This window comes from Schistocerca gregaria, chromosome 3, assembly GCF_023897955.1.
Source record: "Schistocerca gregaria isolate iqSchGreg1 chromosome 3, iqSchGreg1.2, whole genome shotgun sequence".
NCBI classification, from domain to species: Eukaryota; Metazoa; Arthropoda; class Insecta; order Orthoptera; family Acrididae; genus Schistocerca; species Schistocerca gregaria.
Genome location: NC_064922.1, coordinates 51,823,118 through 51,841,873, shown reverse-complemented (window position 1 = coordinate 51,841,873; position 18,756 = coordinate 51,823,118).

Genomic DNA, 18,756 nt, shown 5'->3' with positions numbered 1-18,756 from the left:
ACGTTTGATCGTTCCCTTGAAGACCAGTAGTAGTTCCCGATGCACATCTGGAGGCATTCTGTAATCTGATGAGTATCTGAGTGTTGATGAAACACAGAAATTGCATTGGGATTGATTACAACAGTCACCATGCGCACTTTCCTCCATGGGAGTAATGTCTCTAACAGTTTACGCTTTGCTCGTTCACAGGAAGACCAGTAGTAGTTTCCGATGCACATATGGAGGCATTCTGTAATCTGTGGACTATCTGAGTGTTGATGAAACACAGTAATTTCATCGGGATTGAATACAACAGTCACCATGCGCACGTTTCTCCGTGGGAGTAATGTCACAAAGAGTCTACGCTTTTATCGTTCCCAGGAAGACCAGTAGTAGTTTCCGATGCACACCTACAGGCATTCTGGAATCTGTGGATTAACTGAGTGTTGATGAAACACAGAAATTGCCTCGGGAATGAATACAACAGACACCATGCACACTTTCCTCCACGGCAGTAATGTCTCAAACAGTCTAAGCTTTGATCGTTCCCTGGAAGAACAGTAGTAGTTTCTGATGCACATCTGCAGGCATTCTGTAATCTGTGGACCTTCAAAGTGTTGATGAAACTCAGAAATTGCATCGGGATAGAATACAACAGTCACCATGCGCACTTTCCTCCATGGGAGTAATGTCTCTAACAGTTTACGCTTTGCTCGTTCACAGGAAGACCAGTAGTAGTTTCCGATGCACATCTGGTGGCATTCTGTAATCTGTGGACTATCAGAGTGTTGATGAAACACAGCAATTACATCGTGATTGAATACAACAGTCACCATGCGCACTTCCCTCCATGGGAGTAGTGTCTCAAACAGTCTACGCTATGATCGTTCCCTGGATGACCAGTAGTAGTTTCCGATGCACATCTGATGGCATTCTGTAATCTGTGGACTATCAGAGTGTTGATGAAACACAGAAATTGCATCGGGATTGAATACTACAGTCCCCATGCTCACTTTCCGCCATGGGAGTAATGTCTCAAACAGTCTACGCTTTGATCGTTTCCTGGAAGACCAGTAGTGGTTTTCGATGCACAACTGGTGGCATTCTGTAATCTGTGGTCTATCAGAGTGTTGTTGAAACACAGAATTAATCGGGATTTAATACAACAGTCACCATCCGCACTTTCCTCCATTGAAGTAATGTCTCAAACAATCTACGCTTTGATCGCTCCCTGGAAGACAAGTAGTAGTTTCCGATGCACATCTGGTGGCATTCTGTAATCTGTGGACTATCAGAGTGTTGATGAAACACAGATATTGCATCGGGATTGAATACAACAGTCACCAAGCGCATATACCTCCATGGGAGTAATGTCTCAAACAGTCTACGTTTTGATCGTTCCCTGGAAGACCAGTAGTAGTTTCCGATGCACATCTGGAGGCATTCTGTAATCTGTGGACTATCAGAGTGTTGATGAAACACAGAAATTGAATCGGGATTGAATACAACAGCCACCATGCACACTTTCCCCCATGGGAGTAATGTCTCTAACAGTCTACGCTTTGATCGTTCCCTGGAAGACCAGTAGTAGTTTCCGATGAACATCTGGAGGCATTCTGTAATCTGTGGACTATCACAGTGTTGAAGAAACACAGAAATTGCATCGGGATTGAATACAACAGTCACCATGCGCACGTTTCTCCGTGGGAGTAATGTCACAAAGAGTCTACGCTTTTATCGTTCCCAGGAAGACCAGTAGTAGTTTCCGATGCACACCTGGAGGCATTCTGGAATCTGTGGATTAACTGAGTGTTGATGAAACACAGAAATTGCCTCGGGAATGAATACAACAGACACCATGCACACTTTCCTCCACGGCAGTAATGTCTCAAACAGTCTATGCTTTGATCGTTCCCTGGAAGACCAGTAGTAGTTTCTGAAGCACATCGCAAGGCATTCTGTAATATGTGGACCTTCAAAGTGTTGATGAAACTCAGAAATTGCATCGGGATAGAATACAACAGTCACCATGCGCACTTTCCTCCATGGGAGTAATGTCTCAAACGGTCTACGCTTTGATCGTTCCCTGGAAGACCAGTAGAAGTTTCCGATGCACATCTGGTGGCATTCTGTAATCTGTGGACTATCAGAGTGTTGATGAAACTCAGAAATTGCATCGGGATTGAATACAACAGTCACCATGCGCACTTCCCTCCATGGGAGTAGTGTCTCAAACAGTGTACGTTTTGATCGTTCCCTGGATGACCAGTAGTAGTTTCCGATGCACATCTGATGGCATTCTGTAATCTGTGGACTATCAGAGTGTTGATGAAACACAGAAATTGCATCGGGATTGAATACTACAGTCCCCATGCTCACTTTCCTCCATGGGAGTAATGTCTCAAACAGTCTACGCTTTGATCGTTTCCTGGAAGACCAGTAGTGGTTTTCGATGCACAACTGGTGGCATTCTGTAATCTGTGGTCTATCAGAGTGTTGTTGAAACACAGAATTAATCGGGATTTAATACAACAGTCACCATCCCCACTTTCCTCCATGGAAGTAATGTCTCAAACAGTCTACGCTTTGATCGCTCCCTGGAAGACAAGTAGTAGTTTCCGATGCACATCTGGTGGCATTCTGTAATCTGTGGACTATCAGAGTGTTGATGAAACACAGAAATTGCATCGGGATTGAATACAACAGTCACCAAGCGCATATACCTCCATGGGAGTAATGTCTCAAACAGTCTACGTTTTGATCGTTCCCTGGAAGACAAGTAGTAGTTTCCGATGCACATCTGGTGGCATTCTGTAATCTGTGGACTATCAGAGTGTTGATGAAACACAGAAATTGCATCGGGATTGAATACAACAGTCACCAAGCGCATATACCTCCATGGGAGTAATGTCTCAAACAGTCTACGTTTTGATCGTTCCCTGGAAGACCAGTAGTAGTTTCCGATGCACATCTGGAGGCATTCTGTAATCTGTGGACTATCAGAGTGTTGATGAAACACAGAATTTGAATTGGGATTGAATACAACAGCCACCATGCACACTTTCCTCCATGGGAGTAATGTCTCTAACAGTCTACGCTTTGATCGTTCCCTGGAAGACCAGTAGTAGTTTCCGATGAACATCTGGAGGCATTCTGTAATCTGTTGACTATCACAGTGTTGATGAAACACAGAAATTGCATCGGGATTCAATACAACAGTCACCATGTGCACCTTCCTCCATGGGAGTAATGTCTCAAACAGTCTACGTTTGATCGTTCCCTTGAAGACCAGTAGTAGTTCCCGATGCACATCTGGAGGCATTCTGTAATCTGATGAGTATCTGAGTGTTGATGAAACACAGAAATTGCATTGGGATTGATTACAACAGTCACCATGCGCACTTTCCTCCATGGGAGTAATGTCTCTAACAGTTTACGCTTTGCTCGTTCACAGGAAGACCAGTAGTAGTTTCCGATGCACATATGGAGGCATTCTGTAATCTGTGGACTATCTGAGTGTTGATGAAACACAGTAATTTCATCGGGATTGAATACAACAGTCACCATGCGCACGTTTCTCCGTGGGAGTAATGTCACAAAGAGTCTACGCTTTTATCGTTCCCAGGAAGACCAGTAGTAGTTTCCGATGCACACCTACAGGCATTCTGGAATCTGTGGATTAACTGAGTGTTGATGAAACACAGAAATTGCCTCGGGAATGAATACAACAGACACCATGCACACTTTCCTCCACGGCAGTAATGTCTCAAACAGTCTAAGCTTTGATCGTTCCCTGGAAGAACAGTAGTAGTTTCTGATGCACATCTGCAGGCATTCTGTAATCTGTGGACCTTCAAAGTGTTGATGAAACTCAGAAATTGCATCGGGATAGAATACAACAGTCACCATGAGCACTTTCCTCCATGGGAGTAATGTCTCTAACAGTTTACGCTTTGCTCGTTCACAGGAAGACCAGTAGTAGTTTCCGATGCACATCTGGTGGCATTCTGTAATCTGTGGACTATCAGAGTGTTGATGAAACACAGCAATTACATCGTGATTGAATACAACAGTCACCATGCGCACTTCCCTCCATGGGAGTAGTGTCTCAAACAGTCTACGCTATGATCGTTCCCTGGATGACCAGTAGTAGTTTCCGATGCACATCTGATGGCATTCTGTAATCTGTGGACTATCAGAGTGTTGATGAAACACAGAAATTGCATCGGGATTGAATACTACAGTCCCCATGCTCACTTTCCGCCATGGGAGTAATGTCTCAAACAGTCTACGCTTTGATCGTTTCCTGGAAGACCAGTAGTGGTTTTCGATGCACAACTGGTGGCATTCTGTAATCTGTGGTCTATCAGAGTGTTGTTGAAACACAGAATTAATCGGGATTTAATACAACAGTCACCATCCGCACTTTCCTCCATTGAAGTAATGTCTCAAACAATCTACGCTTTGATCGCTCCCTGGAAGACAAGTAGTAGTTTCCGATGCACATCTGGTGGCATTCTGTAATCTGTGGACTATCAGAGTGTTGATGAAACACAGATATTGCATCGGGATTGAATACAACAGTCACCAAGCGCATATACCTCCATGGGAGTAATGTCTCAAACAGTCTACGTTTTGATCGTTCCCTGGAAGACCAGTAGTAGTTTCCGATGCACATCTGGAGGCATTCTGTAATCTGTGGACTATCAGAGTGTTGATGAAACACAGAAATTGAATCGGGATTGAATACAACAGCCACCATGCACACTTTCCCCCATGGGAGTAATGTCTCTAACAGTCTACGCTTTGATCGTTCCCTGGAAGACCAGTAGTAGTTTCCGATGAACATCTGGAGGCATTCTGTAATCTGTGGACTATCACAGTGTTGAAGAAACACAGAAATTGCATCGGGATTGAATACAACAGTCACCATGCGCACGTTTCTCCGTGGGAGTAATGTCACAAAGAGTCTACGCTTTTATCGTTCCCAGGAAGACCAGTAGTAGTTTCCGATGCACACCTGGAGGCATTCTGGAATCTGTGGATTAACTGAGTGTTGATGAAACACAGAAATTGCCTCGGGAATGAATACAACAGACACCATGCACACTTTCCTCCACGGCAGTAATGTCTCAAACAGTCTATGCTTTGATCGTTCCCTGGAAGACCAGTAGTAGTTTCTGAAGCACATCGCAAGGCATTCTGTAATATGTGGACCTTCAAAGTGTTGATGAAACTCAGAAATTGCATCGGGATAGAATACAACAGTCACCATGCGCACTTTCCTCCATGGGAGTAATGTCTCAAACGGTCTACGCTTTGATCGTTCCCTGGAAGACCAGTAGAAGTTTCCGATGCACATCTGGTGGCATTCTGTAATCTGTGGACTATCAGAGTGTTGATGAAACTCAGAAATTGCATCGGGATTGAATACAACAGTCACCATGCGCACTTCCCTCCATGGGAGTAGTGTCTCAAACAGTGTACGTTTTGATCGTTCCCTGGATGACCAGTAGTAGTTTCCGATGCACATCTGATGGCATTCTGTAATCTGTGGACTATCAGAGTGTTGATGAAACACAGAAATTGCATCGGGATTGAATACTACAGTCCCCATGCTCACTTTCCTCCATGGGAGTAATGTCTCAAACAGTCTACGCTTTGATCGTTTCCTGGAAGACCAGTAGTGGTTTTCGATGCACAACTGGTGGCATTCTGTAATCTGTGGTCTATCAGAGTGTTGTTGAAACACAGAATTAATCGGGATTTAATACAACAGTCACCATCCCCACTTTCCTCCATGGAAGTAATGTCTCAAACAGTCTACGCTTTGATCGCTCCCTGGAAGACAAGTAGTAGTTTCCGATGCACATCTGGTGGCATTCTGTAATCTGTGGACTATCAGAGTGTTGATGAAACACAGAAATTGCATCGGGATTGAATACAACAGTCACCAAGCGCATATACCTCCATGGGAGTAATGTCTCAAACAGTCTACGTTTTGATCGTTCCCTGGAAGACAAGTAGTAGTTTCCGATGCACATCTGGTGGCATTCTGTAATCTGTGGACTATCAGAGTGTTGATGAAACACAGAAATTGCATCGGGATTGAATACAACAGTCACCAAGCGCATATACCTCCATGGGAGTAATGTCTCAAACAGTCTACGTTTTGATCGTTCCCTGGAAGACCAGTAGTAGTTTCCGATGCACATCTGGAGGCATTCTGTAATCTGTGGACTATCAGAGTGTTGATGAAACACAGAATTTGAATTGGGATTGAATACAACAGCCACCATGCACACTTTCCTCCATGGGAGTAATGTCTCTAACAGTCTACGCTTTGATCGTTCCCTGGAAGACCAGTAGTAGTTTCCGATGAACATCTGGAGGCATTCTGTAATCTGTTGACTATCACAGTGTTGATGAAACACAGAAATTGCATCGGGATTCAATACAACAGTCACCATGTGCACCTTCCTCCATGGGAGTAATGTCTCAAACAGTCTACGTTTGATCGTTCCCTTGAAGACCAGTAGTAGTTCCCGATGCACATCTGGAGGCATTCTGTAATCTGATGAGTATCTGAGTGTTGATGAAACACAGAAATTGCATCGGGATTGAATACAACAGTCACCATCCGCAATTTCCTCCATGGGAGTAACGTCTGAAACAATCTACGCTTTGATCGTTCCCTGGAAGACCAGTAGTAGTTTCCGTTGCACATCTGGTGGCATTCTGTAATCTGTGGACTATCAGAGTGTTGATGAAACACAGAAATGGCATCGGGTTTGAATACAACAGTCACCATGCGCACTTTCCTCCATGGGAGTAATGTCTCAAACAGTCTACGCTTTGATCGTTCCCTGAAAGACCAGTAGTAGTTTCCGATGCACATCTGGTGGCATTCTGTAATCTGTGGACTGTCAGAGTGTTGATGAAACACAGAAATTGCATCGGGATTGATAACAGCAGTCACCATGCGCATTTTCCTCCACGGGAGTTATGTCTCAAACAGTCTACGCTTTGATCGTTCCCTGGGAGACCAGTAGTAGTTTCCGATGCACATCTGGAGGCATTCTGTAATCTGTGCACTGTCAGATTGTTGATGAAACACAGAAATTGCATCGTAATTGAATACAACAGTCACCATGCGAACTTTCCTCCACAGGAGTAATGTCTCAAACAGTCTACGCTTTGATCGTTCCCTGGAAGACCAGTAGTGGCTTCCGATGCACATCTGGAGGCATTCTGTTATCTGTGGAATATCTGAGTGTTGATGAAACACAGAATTAATCGGGATTGAATACAACAGTCACCATGCGCACTTTCCTCCATGGGAGTAATATCTCAAACAGTCTATTGTTTGATCGTTCCCAGGAAGACCAGTAGTAGTTTCCGATGCACATATGGAGGCATTCTGTAATCTGTGGACTATCTGAGTGTTGATGAAACACAGAAATTGCATCGGGATTGAATACAACAGTCACCATGCGCACGTTTCTCCGTAGGAGTAATGTCACAAAGAGACTACGCTTTTATCGTTCCCAGGAAGACCAGTAGTAGTTTCCGTTGCACACCTGGAGGCATTCTGGAATCTGTGGATAAACTGAGTGTTGATGAAACACAGAAATTGCCTCGGGAATGAATACAACAGACACCATGCACACTTTCCTCCACGGCAGTAATGTCTCAAACAGTCTATGCTTTGATCGTTCCCTGGAAGACCAGTAATAGTTTCTGATGCACATCGCAATGCATTCTGTAATATGTGGACCTTCAAAGTGTTGATGAAACTCAGAAATTGCATCGGGATAGAATACAACAGTCACCATGCGCACTTTCCTCCATGGGAGTAATGTCTCAAACGGTCTACGCTTTGATCGTTCCCTGGCAGACCAGTAGTAGTTTCCGATGCACATCTGGTGGCATTCTGTAATCTGTGGACTATCAGAGTGTTGATGAAACACAGCAATTACATCGTGATTGAATACAACAGTCACCATGCGCACTTCCCTCCATGGGAGTAGTGTCTCAAACAGTGTACGTTTTGATCGTTCCCTGGATGACCAGTAGTAGTTTCCGATGCACATCTGATGGCATTCTGTAATCTGTGGACTATCAGAGTGTTGATGAAACACAGAAATTGCATCGGGATTGAATACTACAGTCCCCATGCTCACTTTCCTCCATGGGAGTAATGTCTCAAACAGTCTACGCTTTGATCGTTTCCTGGAAGACCAGTAGTGGTTTTCGATGCACAACTGGTGGCATTCTGTAATCTGTGGTCTATCAGAGTGTTGTTGAAACACAGAATTAATCGGGATTTAATACAACAGTCACCATCCCCACTTTCCTCCATGGAAGTAATGTCTCAAACAGTCTACGCTTTGATCGCTCCCTGGAAGACAAGTAGTAGTTTCCGATGCACATCTGGTGGCATTCTGTAATCTGTGGACTATCAGAGTGTTGATGAAACACAGAAATTGCATCGGGATTGAATACAACAGTCACCAAGCGCATATACCTCCATGGGAGTAATGTCTCAAACAGTCTACGTTTTGATCGTTCCCTGGAAGACAAGTAGTAGTTTCCGATGCACATCTGGTGGCATTCTGTAATCTGTGGACTATCAGAGTGTTGATGAAACACAGAAATTGCATCGGGATTGAATACAACAGTCACCAAGCGCATATACCTACATGGGAGTAATGTCTCAAACAGTCTACGTTTTGATCGTTCCCTGGAAGACCAGTAGTAGTTTCCGATGCACATCTGGAGGCATTCTGTAATCTGTGGACTATCAGAGTGTTGATGAAACACAGAATTTGAATTGGGATTGAATACAACAGCCACCATGCACACTTTCCTCCATGGGAGTAATGTCTCTAACAGTCTACGCTTTGATCGTTCCCTGGAAGACCAGTAGTAGTTTCCGATGAACATCTGGAGGCATTCTGTAATCTGTTGACTATCACAGTGTTGATGAAACACAGAAATTGCAGCGGGATTCAATACAACAGTCACCATGTGCACCTTCCTCCATGGGAGTAATGTCTCAAACAGTCTACGTTTGATCGTTCCCTTGAAGACCAGTAGTAGTTCCCGATGCACATCTGGAGGCATTCTGTAATCTGATGAGTATCTGAGTGTTGATGAAACACAGAAATTGCATTGGGATTGATTACAACAGTCACCATGCGCACTTTCCTCCATGGGAGTAATGTCTCTAACAGTTTACGCTTTGCTCGTTCACAGGAAGACCAGTAGTAGTTTCCGATGCACATATGGAGGCATTCTGTAATCTGTGGACTATCTGAGTGTTGATGAAACACAGTAATTTCATCGGGATTGAATACAACAGTCACCATGCGCACGTTTCTCCGTGGGAGTAATGTCACAAAGAGTCTACGCTTTTATCGTTCCCAGGAAGACCAGTAGTAGTTTCCGATGCACTTCTGGTGGCATTCTGTAATCTGTGGACTATCAGAGTGTTGATGAAACACAGAAATTGCATCGGGATTGAATACAACAGTCACCATGCGCACTTTCCTCCATGGGAGTAATGTCTGAAACATTCCACGCTTTAATCGTTCCCTGGAAGACCAGTAGTAGTTTCCGATGCACATCTGGTGGCATTCTGTAAAATGTGGCCTATCAGAGTGTTGATGATACACAGAAATTGCATCGGGATTGAATACAACAGTCACCATGCGCATTTTCCTCAATGGGAGTAATGACTCAAACAGTCTACGCTTTGATCGTTCCCTGGAAGACCAGTAGTGGTTTCCGATGAACAACTGGTGGCATTCTGTAATCTGTGGACTATCAGAGTGTTGATGTAACACAGAAAATGCATCGGGATTGAATACAACAGTCACAATGCGCACTTTCCTCCACGGGAGTGATATCTCAAACAGTCTACTCTTTGATCGTTCCCTGGAATACCAGTAGTAGTTTCCGATGCACATCTGGTGGCATTCTGTAATCTGTGTACTATCAGAGTGTTGATGTAACACAGAAATTGCATCGGGATTGAATATAACAGTCACAATCCGCACTTTTCTCCATGGGAATAGTGTCTAAAACATTCTACGCTTTGATCGTTCCCTGGAAGACCAGTAGTAGTTTCCGATGCACATCGGGAAGCATTCTGTAATCTGTGGACCTTCAAAGTGTTTATGAAACACAGAAATTGCATCGGGAGTGAATACAACTGTCACAATCCACAGTTTCCTCAATGGGAGTAATGTCTGGTACAGTCTACGCTTTGATCGTCAACAGGAAGTCCAGTAGTAGTTTCCGATGCACATCTGGAGACAATCTGTATTCTGTGGACTATCAGAGTGTTGATGAAACACAGAAATTGCATCGGGATTGAATACAACAGTCACCATCCGCAATTTCCTCCATGGGAGTAACGTCTGAAACAATCTACGCTTTGATCGTTCCCTGGAAGACCAGTAGTAGTTTCCGTTGCACATCTGGTGGCATTCTGTAATCTGTGGACTATCAGAGTGTTGATGAAACACAGAAATGGCATCGGGTTTGAATACAACAGTCACCATGCGCACTTTCCTCCATGGGAGTAATGTCTCAAACAGTCTACGCTTTGATCGTTCCCTGAAAGACCAGTAGTAGTTTCCGATGCACATCTGGTGGCATTCTGTAATCTGTGGACTGTCAGAGTGTTGATGAAACACAGAAATTGCATCGGGATTGATAACAGCAGTCACCATGCGCATTTTCCTCCACGGGAGTTATGTCTCAAACAGTCTACGCTTTGATCGTTCCCTGGGAGACCAGTAGTAGTTTCCGATGCACATCTGGAGGCATTCTGTAATCTGTGCACTGTCAGATTGTTGATGAAACACAGAAATTGCATCGTAATTGAATACAACAGTCACCATGCGAACTTTCCTCCACAGGAGTAATGTCTCAAACAGTCTACGCTTTGATCGTTCCCTGGAAGACCAGTAGTGGCTTCCGATGCACATCTGGAGGCATTCTGTTATCTGTGGAATATCTGAGTGTTGATGAAACACAGAATTAATCGGGATTGAATACAACAGTCACCATGCGCACTTTCCTCCATGGGAGTAATATCTCAAACAGTCTATTGTTTGATCGTTCCCAGGAAGACCAGTAGTAGTTTCCGATGCACATATGGAGGCATTCTGTAATCTGTGGACTATCTGAGTGTTGATGAAACACAGAAATTGCATCGGGATTGAATACAACAGTCACCATGCGCACGTTTCTCCGTAGGAGTAATGTCACAAAGAGACTACGCTTTTATCGTTCCCAGGAAGACCAGTAGTAGTTTCCGTTGCACACCTGGAGGCATTCTGGAATCTGTGGATAAACTGAGTGTTGATGAAACACAGAAATTGCCTCGATAATGAATACAACAGACACCATGCACACTTTCCTCCACGGCAGTAATGTCTCAAACAGTCTATGCTTTGATCGTTCCCTGGAAGACCAGTAATAGTTTCTGATGCACATCGCAATGCATTCTGTAATATGTGGACCTTCAAAGTGTTGATGAAACTCAGAAATTGCATCGGGATAGAATACAACAGTCACCATGCGCACTTTCCTCCATGGGAGTAATGTCTCAAACGGTCTACGCTTTGATCGTTCCCTGGCAGACCAGTAGTAGTTTCCGATGCACATCTGGTGGCATTCTGTAATCTGTGGACTATCAGAGTGTTGATGAAACACAGCAATTACATCGTGATTGAATACAACAGTCACCATGCGCACTTCCCTCCATGGGAGTAGTGTCTCAAACAGTGTACGTTTTGATCGTTCCCTGGATGACCAGTAGTAGTTTCCGATGCACATCTGATGGCATTCTGTAATCTGTGGACTATCAGAGTGTTGATGAAACACAGAAATTGCATCGGGATTGAATACTACAGTCCCCATGCTCACTTTCCTCCATGGGAGTAATGTCTCAAACAGTCTACGCTTTGATCGTTTCCTGGAAGACCAGTAGTGGTTTTCGATGCACAACTGGTGGCATTCTGTAATCTGTGGTCTATCAGAGTGTTGTTGAAACACAGAATTAATCGGGATTTAATACAACAGTCACCATCCCCACTTTCCTCCATGGAAGTAATGTCTCAAACAGTCTACGCTTTGATCGCTCCCTGGAAGACAAGTAGTAGTTTCCGATGCACATCTGGTGGCATTCTGTAATCTGTGGACTATCAGAGTGTTGATGAAACACAGAAATTGCATCGGGATTGAATACAACAGTCACCAAGCGCATATACCTCCATGGGAGTAATGTCTCAAACAGTCTACGTTTTGATCGTTCCCTGGAAGACAAGTAGTAGTTTCCGATGCACATCTGGTGGCATTCTGTAATCTGTGGACTATCAGAGTGTTGATGAAACACAGAAATTGCATCGGGATTGAATACAACAGTCACCAAGCGCATATACCTCCATGGGAGTAATGTCTCAAACAGTCTACGTTTTGATCGTTCCCTGGAAGACCAGTAGTAGTTTCCGATGCACATCTGGAGGCATTCTGTAATCTGTGGACTATCAGAGTGTTGATGAAACACAGAATTTGAATTGGGATTGAATACAACAGCCACCATGCACACTTTCCTCCATGGGAGTAATGTCTCTAACAGTCTACGCTTTGATCGTTCCCTGGAAGACCAGTAGTAGTTTCCGATGAACATCTGGAGGCATTCTGTAATCTGTTGACTATCACAGTGTTGATGAAACACAGAAATTGCATCGGGATTCAATACAACAGTCACCATGTGCACCTTCCTCCATGGGAGTAATGTCTCAAACAGTCTACGTTTGATCGTTCCCTTGAAGACCAGTAGTAGTTCCCGATGCACATCTGGAGGCATTCTGTAATCTGATGAGTATCTGAGTGTTGATGAAACACAGAAATTGCATTGGGATTGATTACAACAGTCACCATGCGCACTTTCCTCCATGGGAGTAATGTCTCTAACAGTTTACGCTTTGCTCGTTCACAGGAAGACCAGTAGTAGTTTCCGATGCACATATGGAGGCATTCTGTAATCTGTGGACTATCTGAGTGTTGATGAAACACAGTAATTTCATCGGGATTGAATACAACAGTCACCATGCGCACGTTTCTCCGTGGGAGTAATGTCACAAAGAGTCTACGCTTTTATCGTTCCCAGGAAGACCAGTAGTAGTTTCCGATGCACACCTACAGGCATTCTGGAATCTGTGGATTAACTGAGTGTTGATGAAACACAGAAATTGCCTCGGGAATGAATACAACAGACACCATGCACACTTTCCTCCACGGCAGTAATGTCTCAAACAGTCTAAGCTTTGATCGTTCCCTGGAAGAACAGTAGTAGTTTCTGATGCACATCTGCAGGCATTCTGTAATCTGTGGACCTTCAAAGTGTTGATGAAACTCAGAAATTGCATCGGGATAGAATACAACAGTCACCATGCGCACTTTCCTCCATGGGAGTAATGTCTCTAACAGTTTACGCTTTGCTCGTTCACAGGAAGACCAGTAGTAGTTTCCGATGCACATCTGGTGGCATTCTGTAATCTGTGGACTATCAGAGTGTTGATGAAACACAGCAATTACATCGTGATTGAATACAACAGTCACCATGCGCACTTCCCTCCATGGGAGTAGTGTCTCAAACAGTCTACGCTATGATCGTTCCCTGGATGACCAGTAGTAGTTTCCGATGCACATCTGATGGCATTATGTAATCTGTGGACTATCAGAGTGTTGATGAAACACAGAAATTGCATCGGGATTGAATACTACAGTCCCCATGCTCACTTTCCGCCATGGGAGTAATGTCTCAAACAGTCTACGCTTTGATCGTTTCCTGGAAGACCAGTAGTGGTTTTCGATGCACAACTGGTGGCATTCTGTAATCTGTGGTCTATCAGAGTGTTGTTGAAACACAGAATTAATCGGGATTTAATACAACAGTCACCATCCGCACTTTCCTCCATGGAAGTAATGTCTCAAACAATCTACGCTTTGATCGCTCCCTGGAAGACAAGTAGTAGTTTCCGATGCACATCTGGTGGCATTCTGTAATCTGTGGACTATCAGAGTGTTGATGAAACACAGATATTGCATCGGGATTGAATACAACAGTCACCAAGCGCATATACCTCCATGGGAGTAATGTCTCAAACAGTCTACGTTTTGATCGTTCCCTGGAAGACCAGTAGTAGTTTCCGATGCACATCTGGAGGCATTCTGTAATCTGTGGACTATCAGAGTGTTGATGAAACACAGAAATTGAATCGGGATTGAATACAACAGCCACCATGCACACTTTCCCCCATGGGAGTAATGTCTCTAACAGTCTACGCTTTGATCGTTCCCTGGAAGACCAGTAGTAGTTTCCGATGAACATCTGGAGGCATTCTGTAATCTGTGGACTATCACAGTGTTGAAGAAACACAGAAATTGCATCGGGATTGAATACAACAGTCACCATGCGCACGTTTCTCCGTGGGAGTAATGTCACAAAGAGTCTACGCTTTTATCGTTCCCAGGAAGACCAGTAGTAGTTTCCGATGCACACCTGGAGGCATTCTGGAATCTGTGGATTAACTGAGTGTTGATGAAACACAGAAATTGCCTCGGGAATGAATACAACAGACACCATGCACACTTTCCTCCACGGCAGTAATGTCTCAAACAGTCTATGCTTTGATCGTTCCCTGGAAGACCAGTAGTAGTTTCTGAAGCACATCGCAAGGCATTCTGTAATATGTGGACCTTCAAAGTGTTGATGAAACTCAGAAATTGCATCGGGATAGAATACAACAGTCACCATGCGCACTTTCCTCCATGGGAGTAATGTCTCAAACGGTCTACGCTTTGATCGTTCCCTGGAAGACCAGTAGAAGTTTCCGATGCACATCTGGTGGCATTCTGTAATCTGTGGACTATCAGAGTGTTGATGAAACTCAGAAATTGCATCGGGATTGAATACAACAGTCACCATGCGCACTTCCCTCCATGGGAGTAGTGTCTCAAACAGTGTACGTTTTGATCGTTCCCTGGATGACCAGTAGTAGTTTCCGATGCACATCTGATGGCATTCTGTAATCTGTGGACTATCAGAGTGTTGATGAAACACAGAAATTGCATCGGGATTGAATACTACAGTCCCCATGCTCACTTTCCTCCATGGGAGTAATGTCTCAAACAGTCTACGCTTTGATCGTTTCCTGGAAGACCAGTAGTGGTTTTCGATGCACAACTGGTGGCATTCTGTAATCTGTGGTCTATCAGAGTGTTGTTGAAACACAGAATTAATCGGGATTTAATACAACAGTCACCATCCCCACTTTCCTCCATGGAAGTAATGTCTCAAACAGTCTACGCTTTGATCGCTCCCTGGAAGACAAGTAGTAGTTTCCGATGCACATCTGGTGGCATTCTGTAATCTGTGGACTATCAGAGTGTTGATGAAACACAGAAATTGCATCGGGATTGAATACAACAGTCACCAAGCGCATATACCTCCATGGGAGTAATGTCTCAAACAGTCTACGTTTTGATCGTTCCCTGGAAGACAAGTAGTAGTTTCCGATGCACATCTGGTGGCATTCTGTAATCTGTGGACTATCAGAGTGTTGATGAAACACAGAAATTGCATCGGGATTGAATACAACAGTCACCAAGCGCATATACCTCCATGGGAGTAATGTCTCAAACAGTCTACGTTTTGATCGTTCCCTGGAAGACCAGTAGTAGTTTCCGATGCACATCTGGAGGCATTCTGTAATCTGTGGACTATCAGAGTGTTGATGAAACACAGAATTTGAATTGGGATTGAATACAACAGCCACCATGCACACTTTCCTCCATGGGAGTAATGTCTCTAACAGTCTACGCTTTGATCGTTCCCTGGAAGACCAGTAGTAGTTTCCGATGAACATCTGGAGGCATTCTGTAATCTGTTGACTATCACAGTGTTGATGAAACACAGAAATTGCATCGGGATTCAATACAACAGTCACCATGTGCACCTTCCTCCATGGGAGTAATGTCTCAAACAGTCTACGTTTGATCGTTCCCTTGAAGACCAGTAGTAGTTCCCGATGCACATCTGGAGGCATTCTGTAATCTGATGAGTATCTGAGTGTTGATGAAACACAGAAATTGCATCGGGATTGAATACAACAGTCACCATCCGCAATTTCCTCCATGGGAGTAACGTCTGAAACAATCTACGCTTTGATCGTTCCCTGGAAGACCAGTAGTAGTTTCCGTTGCACATCTGGTGGCATTCTGTAATCTGTGGACTATCAGAGTGTTGATGAAACACAGAAATGGCATCGGGTTTGAATACAACAGTCACCATGCGCACTTTCCTCCATGGGAGTAATGTCTCAAACAGTCTACGCTTTGATCGTTCCCTGAAAGACCAGTAGTAGTTTCCGATGCACATCTGGTGGCATTCTGTAATCTGTGGACTGTCAGAGTGTTGATGAAACACAGAAATTGCATCGGGATTGATAACAGCAGTCACCATGCGCATTTTCCTCCACGGGAGTTATGTCTCAAACAGTCTACGCTTTGATCGTTCCCTGGGAGACCAGTAGTAGTTTCCGATGCACATCTGGAGGCATTCTGTAATCTGTGCACTGTCAGATTGTTGATGAAACACAGAAATTGCATCGTAATTGAATACAACAGTCACCATGCGAACTTTCCTCCACAGGAGTAATGTCTCAAACAGTCTACGCTTTGATCGTTCCCTGGAAGACCAGTAGTGGCTTCCGATGCACATCTGGAGGCATTCTGTTATCTGTGGAATATCTGAGTGTTGATGAAACACAGAATTAATCGGGATTGAATACAACAGTCACCATGCGCACTTTCCTCCATGGGAGTAATATCTCAAACAGTCTATTGTTTGATCGTTCCCAGGAAGACCAGTAGTAGTTTCCGATGCACATATGGAGGCATTCTGTAATCTGTGGACTATCTGAGTGTTGATGAAACACAGAAATTGCATCGGGATTGAATACAACAGTCACCATGCGCACGTTTCTCCGTAGGAGTAATGTCACAAAGAGACTACGCTTTTATCGTTCCCAGGAAGACCAGTAGTAGTTTCCGTTGCACACCTGGAGGCATTCTGGAATCTGTGGATAAACTGAGTGTTGATGAAACACAGAAATTGCCTCGGGAATGAATACAACAGACACCATGCACACTTTCCTCCACGGCAGTAATGTCTCAAACAGTCTATGCTTTGATCGTTCCCTGGAAGACCAGTAATAGTTTCTGATGCACATCGCAATGCATTCTGTAATATGTGGACCTTCAAAGTGTTGATGAAACTCAGAAATTGCATCGGGATAGAATACAACAGTCACCATGCGCACTTTCCTCCATGGGAGTAATGTCTCAAACGGTCTACGCTTTGATCGTTCCCTGGCAGACCAGTAGTAGTTTCCGATGCACATCTGGTGGCATTCTGTAATCTGTGGACTATCAGAGTGTTGATGAAACACAGCAATTACATCGTGATTGAATACAACAGTCACCATGCGCACTTCCCTCCATGGGAGTAGTGTCTCAAACAGTGTACGTTTTGATCGTTCCCTGGATGACCAGTAGTAGTTTCCGATGCACATCTGATGGCATTCTGTAATCTGTGGACTATCAGAGTGTTGATGAAACACAGAAATTGCATCGGGATTGAATACTACAGTCCCCATGCTCACTTTCCTCCATGGGAGTAATGTCTCAAACAGTCTACGCTTTGATCGTTTCCTGGAAGACCAGTAGTGGTTTTCGATGCACAACTGGTGGCATTCTGTAATCTGTGGTCTATCAGAGTGTTGTTGAAACACAGAATTAATCGGGATTTAATACAACAGTCACCATCCCCACTTTCCTCCATGGAAGTAATGTCTCAAACAGTCTACGCTTTGATCGCTCCCTGGAAGACAAGTAGTAGTTTCCGATGCACATCTGGTGGCATTCTGTAATCTGTGGACTATCAGAGTGTTGATGAAACACAGAAATTGCATCGGGATTGAATACAACAGTCACCAAGCGCATATACCTCCATGGGAGTAATGTCTCAAACAGTCTACGTTTTGATCGTTCCCTGGAAGACAAGTAGTAGTTTCCGATGCACATCTGGTGGCATTCTGTAATCTGTGGACTATCAGAGTGTTGATGAAACACAGAAATTGCATCGGGATTGAATACAACAGTCACCAAGCGCATATACCTACATGGGAGTAATGTCTCAAACAGTCTACGTTTTGATCGTTCCCTGGAAGACCAGTAGTAGTTTCCGATGCACATCTGGAGGCATTCTGTAATCTGTGGACTATCAGAGTGTTGATGAAACACAGAATTTGAATTGGGATTGAATACAACAGCCACCATGCACACTTTCCTCCATGGGAGTAATGTCTCTAACAGTCTACGCTTTGATCGTTCCCTGGAAGACCAGTAGTAGTTTCCGATGAACATCTGGAGGCATTCTGTAATCTGTTGACTATCACAGTGTTGATGAAACACAGAAATTGCATCGGGATTCAATACAACAGTCACCATGTGCACCTTCCTCCATGGGAGTAATGTCTCAAACAGTCTACGTTTGATCGTTCCCTTGAAGACCAGTAGTAGTTCCCGATGCACATCTGGAGGCATTCTGTAATCTGATGAGTATCTGAGTGTTGATGAAACACAGAAATTGCATTGGGATTGATTACAACAGTCACCATGCGCACTTTCCTCCAT